Raw genomic sequence first — 7,748 nt, 5'->3', positions numbered from 1 at the left:
TCTACCTGTATATAAGACGTGTCCTCCCCCTCTATAGACATCTACCTGTATATAAGACGTGTCCTCCCCCTGTATAGTGACATCTACCTGTATATAAGACGTGTCCTCCCCCTCTATAGACATCTACCTGTATATAAGACGTGTCCTCCTCCTGTATAGTGACATCTACCTGTATATAACATGTGTCTTCCCCTGTATAGTGACATCTACCTGTATATAAGACGTGTCCTCCCCCTGTATAGTGACATCTACCTGTATATAAGACGTGTCCTCCTCCTGTATAGTGACATCTACCTGTATATAAGACGTGTACTCCCCCTGTATAGTGACATCTACCTGTATATAAGACGTGTCCTCCTCCTGTATAGTGACATCTACCTGTATATAAGATGTGTCCTCCTCCTGTATAGTGACATCTACCTGTATATAAGACGTGTCCTCCTCCTGTATAGTGACATCTACCTGTATATAAGATGTGTTCTCCCCTGTATAGTGACATCTACCTGTATATAAGACGTGTCCTCCTCCTGTATAGTGACATCTACCTGTATATAAGACGTGTCCTCCCTCTCTATAGACATCTACCTGTATATAAGACGTGTCCTCCTCCTGTATAGTGACATCTATCTACCTGTATATAAGATGTGTCCTCCTCTGTATAGTGACATCTACCTGTATATAAGATGTGTCCTCCTCCTGTATAGTGACATCTACCTGTATATAAGACGTGTACTCCCCCTGTATAGTGACATCTACCTGTATATAAGACGTGTCCTCCTCCTGTATAGTGACATCTACCTGTATATAACATGTGTCTTCCCCTGTATAGTGACATCTACCTGTATATAAGACGTGTCCTCCTCCTGTATAGTGACATCTACCTGTATATAAGATGTGTTCTCCCCTGTATAGTGACATCTACCTGTATATAAGATGTGTTCTCCCCTGTATAGTGACATCTACCTGCATATAAGACGTGTCTTCCCCTGTATAGTGACATCTACCTGTATATAAGACATGTCCTCCTCCTGTATAGTGACATCTACCTGTATATAAGACGTGTCCTCCCCCTGTATAGTGACACCTACCTGTATATAAGACGTGTCCTCCTCCTGTATAGTGACATCTACCTGTATATAAGATGTGTTCTCCCCTGTATAGTGACATCTACCTGTATATAAGACGTGTACTCCCCCTGTATAGTGACATCTACCTGTATATAAGACGTGTCCTCCTCCTGTATAGTGACATCTACCTGTATATAAGATGTGTTCTCCCCTGTACAGTGACATCTACCTGTATATAAGACGTGTCCTCCTCCTGTATAATGACATCTACCTGTATATAAGACGTGTCCTCCTCCTGTATAGTGACATCTACCTGTATATAAGACTTGTCCTCCTCCTGTATAGTGACATATACCTGTATATAAGACGTGTCCTCCTCCTGTATAGTGACATCTACCTGTATATAAGACGTGTCCTCCCCCTGTATAGTGACATCTACCTGTATATAAGATGTGTCCTCCCCTGTATAGTGACATCTACCTGTATATAAGACCTGTCCTCCTCCTGTATAGTGACATCTACCTGTATATAAGACGTGTCCTCCTCCTGTATAGTGACATCTACCTGTATATAACATGTGTCTTCCCCTGTATAGTGACATCTACCTGTATATAAGACGTGTTCTTCCCCTTTATAGTGACATCTACCTGTATATAAGACGTGTACTCCCCCTGTATAATGACATCTACCTGTATATAAGACGTGTCCTCCTCCTGTATAGTGACATCTACCTGTATATAAGACTTGTCCTCCTCCTGTATAGTGACATATACCTGTATATAAGACGTGTCCTCCTCCTGTATAGTGACATCTACCTGTATATAAGACGTGTCCTCCCCCTGTATAGTGACATCTACCTGTATATAAGACGTGTCCTCCCCTGTATAGTGACATCTACCTGTATATAAGACGTGTCCTCCCCTGTATAGTGACATCTACCTGTATATAAGACATGTCCTCCTCCTGTATAGTGACATATACCTGTATATAAGACGTGTCCTCCTCCTGTGTAGTGACATCTACCTGTATATAAGACGTGTCCTCCTCCTGTATAGTGACATATACCTGTATATAAGACGTGTCCTCCTCCTGTATAGTGACATCTACCTGTATATAACATGTGTCTTCCCCTGTATAGTGACATCTACCTGTATATAAGATGTGTCCTCCTCCTGTATAGTGACATCTACCTGTATATAAGACGTGTCCTCCCCCTGTATAGTGACATGTACCTGTATATAAGACATGTCCTCCCCCTGTATAGTGACATCTACCTGTATATAACATGTGTCCTCCCCTGTATAGTGACATCTACCTGTATATAACATGTGTCTTCCCCTGTATAGTGACATCTACCTGTATATAAGACGTGTCCTCCTCTGTATAGTGACATCTACCTATATATAAGACGTGTCCTCCTCCTGTATAGTGACATCTACCTGTATATAAGACGTGTCCTCCCCCTGTATAGTGACATGTACCTGTATATAAGACATGTCCTCCCCCTGTATAGTGACATCTACCTGTATATAAGACGTGTCCTCCTCCTGTATAGTGACATCTACCTGTATATAACATGTGTCTTCCCCTGTATAGTGACATCTACCTGTATATAAGACGTGTCCTCCTCTGTATAGTGACATCTACCTGTATATAAGACGTGTCCTCCTCCTGTATAGTGTCATCTACCTGTATATAAGACGTGTCCTCCTCCTGTATAGTGACATCTACCTGTATATAACATGTGTCTTCCCCTGTATAGTGACATCTACCTATATATAACATGTGTCTTCCCCTGTATAGTGACATCTACCTGTATATAAGACGTGTCCTCCTCCTGTATAGTGACATCTACCTGTATATAACATGTTTCCTCCCCTGTATAGTGACATCTACCTGTATATAACATGTTTACTCCCCTGTATAGTGACATCTACCTATATATAACATGTGTCTTTCCCTGTATAGTGACATCTACCTGTATATAACATGTGTCCTCCCCTGTATAGTCACATCTACCTGTATATAAGACGCGGCCTCCCCCCCAACTATAGGAGCAGGTCATCCTCTGCAATTATTGTGCTCTGACCTGGCTGCATTACATTTCTTTTCTAGATGTGGCTCAGTGGTTAAGAGCACTTGGTTATATGAATGGTCCACTCTGGTTTGAGTTTCACCGGATTACGGTATTTCAGTGCCGCGTAACGTATTCTGTGCCCGGTTCCGCGTTACAGTGTGAGCAGCACAGGATTGAATGAATGGATACATTGTCGGCGACCATTCAGAGGCCTGGTGACAAGTGCTCAGAAGTGCAATATACTCAGGCACTCTCCAGCGATGACAGCGGCACAGCATGGGCGGCCATGTTTGTGGTGGCGCACAGCTGGGGTGGGGGTGGGGAATGACATGTAAAGATGGAATTTATGGCAGTGATAATGGCAGCGGTGTTGTCATCACGGATCATAGACGCTCTGTTTCGTATAGAGAGGTCGACATCTTATCTGCTTTATTGATACAAGATAAGCCTTGAAGTTCTTCGGTGAAATAGTCAGAATTTCTGTCGTTCCTCAGCAGGGTGTAGTCAGGTTTCCACGTTGCACCACACAGGAAAGGTTCAGCGAGTCCAGGAAACTTTTGATTTTGACATATTTGGATGGAGAGGATAATGTAAATACATAGCGATCATGGGCTGCCGCACCGCTCGTATGTCTGGAATCCACGACTCATCAGGTGTCACTTACATAACCAGGCCTGACAAAAACAGGACCGGCCAGTCGGGATGTACGGGAACATTCTGTGAATATCACTGTGTGCGGCACTGAGCACCTACACATCCTGTACCTCCCGCTCACATCTGACGGACTGAGGCCTGCACATGGCCGGGTGTTCCCTATCACCCACTTGGATGTGCGCACTAGTTCCCGTCTCTGTAAGGAAATGATGGGTCCACACACCCTAAAAGTGACCATTAAACTGGCTAAAAGTGATAAGCGGCACGGTTATAAGCGGCGCTGTGATAAGCGGCACTGTGATAAGCGGTGCTGTGATAAGCGTCAGTCTGCAGGCATGTTTATAAGGGAGTTCAGGAGTCGGGTGAACATATAAACTCGTCTAGGGTGACCTCAAAAGCCAAGAATGGAGGGGATGGATTTGATATCCGGGATATGCAGTGATATTTCTGTAGACTTGTAATAATCCTGGCGAAAATCAGGAGGTGAAGAGAAGCGTGGAACAAGCTGCAACCCCAGGAGATATTTTTTTTTATAAATTAGCGAAAACCAGCGCTGATCGTCAATCTGGTGAGTCGTGAACGCTCGACGTGCATTTCTATCGAACAATAAAACCTACGTTTTTCCGTTAATTCAATCGCTTCTGAGGTGGCGCGTCTTTCCGAGACGATATAACGGCTGCAGACGATAATCTTTAGGTCATCAAAAAAGATTCGTTTAACGACAGAGGATCAATTTCTCGCTGATTGTGCAATCGCATCACATGATAACACGGGCCAATGACTGTAGACCTTTACTCGATAATCGACTCATGTCAAAGGCCCTTAAAGGGTTAATTATGCATCAGCCCAATAATCCGGAAATCCGATAATCCAGCAACTATGAGAGCAAAAATAGGAACATTGGGATAATTCTCTGCTTTCTCCAATGCAAAAAGCACAAACCATGAGTGTAAGTGATTATTTCCTGCGCTCTCCGCCGCCCGCCCGGACTGGCTATAAACGCTTCTCCTTCTAAATTTAGTAACAAGACAAAACCTTAAACCAACAGAGCGCAGCGCAATTGTGTCCTCTCTTTACTACCTATTGTAAGTCCGTCACGCTGATTATAGGCCTTTCCCTGCTGCGACTGCTCATCCAAAACCCTGAAAACCGTCTGTTCATAGAACATTCAGGAACAACGCGGTCACGGGAAGAGCCCCCGCCGATTGGATTGGGTGAGGACCGGCACTCGTTACTGGGCATGGTGTAGGAAGAAGACCAGATCACTCCAACATTGTATCACTGGTCGACCCACAGAGGTACTGAAGAAGGCGTCAAAGTAGGAAATCCCTCCAGACGCCTGCACTCCGACCTCTCAATATTAATCATTATCCTTAATAATAAGACTCATCAACTGGACCGGATGCTGAACTGGAAAAAGTCACATAAGCCACTGTCCGTAATTGCTGGTGGCATTCAGAGGGAGGGGGTTACAGGGTCAGTGCCTCCCGTGACAGCCGGCGGTCATTATCTCCCCTGGTGATGTCACTAATGTGATGTCACTAATATGACTCCATTTCCCATGGCTGCACTTTTTATGAAGAAGCTCAGATCCACAATCTGCCACAGAGAGTTGTGAATGTCTGTGGAGTCCAGGGTGGTCCGCCATTATTCTGTAGGAGCGCTGGCGGCATGTTTAACGATTTCTCACATGAAGATGGCGGCTGCTCTCTAGAAGAAGGCATCGCTGGAGGGAGGCGGTTAGAGAGTTTATGTAATATTTGTATCTAATTCCTTATAACATCCGCTCTCTCCTGTCGTCAGGACTTCTCCCGTGCTGCACCTGTTCCGTGGATCGTACTGTCCCGGACCAGACTTGCTCCTAACATTCCCAGTTTACGCGTGCCCTGAAAACGTATTTCTTCAAGTAGGCCGATGTCACATGACCACACTCCAGGGCCCGTACACAACCTGACCTGGTCACAGATATCTCCACTCCACCGTCCTCAACTATCTACCCACAATGCACCACTTTATATCTGTATTGGCTCAGATACTGCATGGGTAACAGGTTCATATAACTATTTATTTTCTCCATAGCAAGTTCTGTGCAGATGGTGAACAAGCAGTGGGCGATTTCAGCTCTGAGCCTGCAGGATTGGTAAATGCAGCACTGGAGTATAATACAGGCTGTAACGGAGGAACATTACTAGACAAATAATGTAATATCTGTACAGCGTAGATGCATTCTATATGTGAACGGTTGGACAGGGCGACTCATAACATTATATTAGGGAACACCTGTAACTATTCTAAAGTGACTTCCCAATGTGCACAGATAACAGAAACTCTCCGAGGCCTGAACCGGCGTCTGCCACGCGTTTTGCGTCTCTATAGCCCTGGTGTGTGGCAGTTTCTGTAAATGCCTCCACCCCGCTTACATATGAGTGGAGGGAATGACAAGGCTATAGTACAAACCACCCGACTGTCAGACCTGATAAATACTCCGGCTGCGGAGACTCAACCTTTGCCCCCTCGATCTGTGGAGTCAGGAATTCACCTTTTCATTGTACAGGAGGTCGATTATGCAGAAATGTAGAGGATCCTGTTTTTCTGCACTGAAAATGCTGTTGGAAATGGAAATGTAGACTCCACTCCTGCCATGTATAAGGCCCGAGAGCGCGAGCCGTGCGTCCCGCGCCAAGGTCAAGTCATCGGTCACCTGCTCTCCAGCCTCAATCATGGGGGGTCACGTATCGCTGTAAATGGCGTCAATGCCACTTGGAAGGAGCTCCATGTTTTCCAAACTCTTTGCCACATTCCGCTTTGAGTTAATTACAGACGTGATATAGATCCCCCCTCCCCCAGTCCTTAATAAAGGGGGCGACTGATCAGCCGTGTGTGGAGGCCTCAGTATTGGCGCATCAGGTCACGTTCTGGGAATATTACTCCAGCCTGTATGGACCACCCCCACCACACAGCTTTTTGAGTGTTATTAGATAAGCTGGTCACCCATGGGCTGATCCTGCTGCTCGGGATTTAAGACTATAAGCTGAGGAGACGAGCACGACTTTAAAATAAGTCATAGACTTCAATATGCTCAGCGCTGGGGGCGAAAAACACTAGACACCTTAGTGTGTAAGAAACACAAACTTCAACGCTTTACCCAAATTTCATTAATATTTCATCTGTATGAAATGTTTAGAGACCGTGCTTTACTGATTCCCTTATACTCTAGTAACATCCAGAGCTGCATCCACAATTCTACTTGGTGCCTAAACACTTTATAGATAGATCATGTGACCTAGCGCTCTGTAGCTTCCATAATGCACTGCTCTCCTGTAACAGAAAACCAGTAGAATTGTGAATGCAGCTCTGGATGCAGCAGGAGTAGAAGACATGATGTGACTTAGGCCTCATGCACACGACCGTCACCCACAAATCGCGGGCCGTGCACATGGCCGAGTGCATTTATTTCTATGAGCCACGGCCGTAATAAGACATGTCCGCTCTTTTTGCGGTCCAGGCTCCCGGGCAATGCACAGACTGTGGAAACCACTGTCGTGTGCATGGACCCATAGAAATGAGTGGGACCGCAATTCACCCACAGATTGGCAGGTGAATTGTGGCCGCAAAAATACGTTCGTGTGAATGGGCCCTAAGAGTCAGTATAACAGTATAACAGAAGTACATTTTGGGCAGCATTAAATCTGATACGAATAAGGCCCCATGCACACGAAGGTGGTGAACAGAACCGTTGTGTCCGGTATTCACTTGTCCGGCTCCTCCGATGGAGCAGAACAGAAAGGCCCGACGCAGATTTATTTTCCCGTATTTTTACAGATGTGAACAGGGCCTTAACTTGTAGACGACTCCAGGACATGTAGGACCCCTAGATAATGGTAATGGGGAGTTGATCACAGGGGATCAAGAGAAGGCAGAGTTACTAAATGGGTTCTTTAGCTCTGTAT

Source organism: Rhinoderma darwinii, chromosome 13, assembly GCF_050947455.1.
Source record: "Rhinoderma darwinii isolate aRhiDar2 chromosome 13, aRhiDar2.hap1, whole genome shotgun sequence".
NCBI classification, from domain to species: Eukaryota; Metazoa; Chordata; class Amphibia; order Anura; family Rhinodermatidae; genus Rhinoderma; species Rhinoderma darwinii.
The sequence above is the reverse complement of the archived record's forward strand: the minus strand, read 5'-3'. Positions refer to the sequence as shown.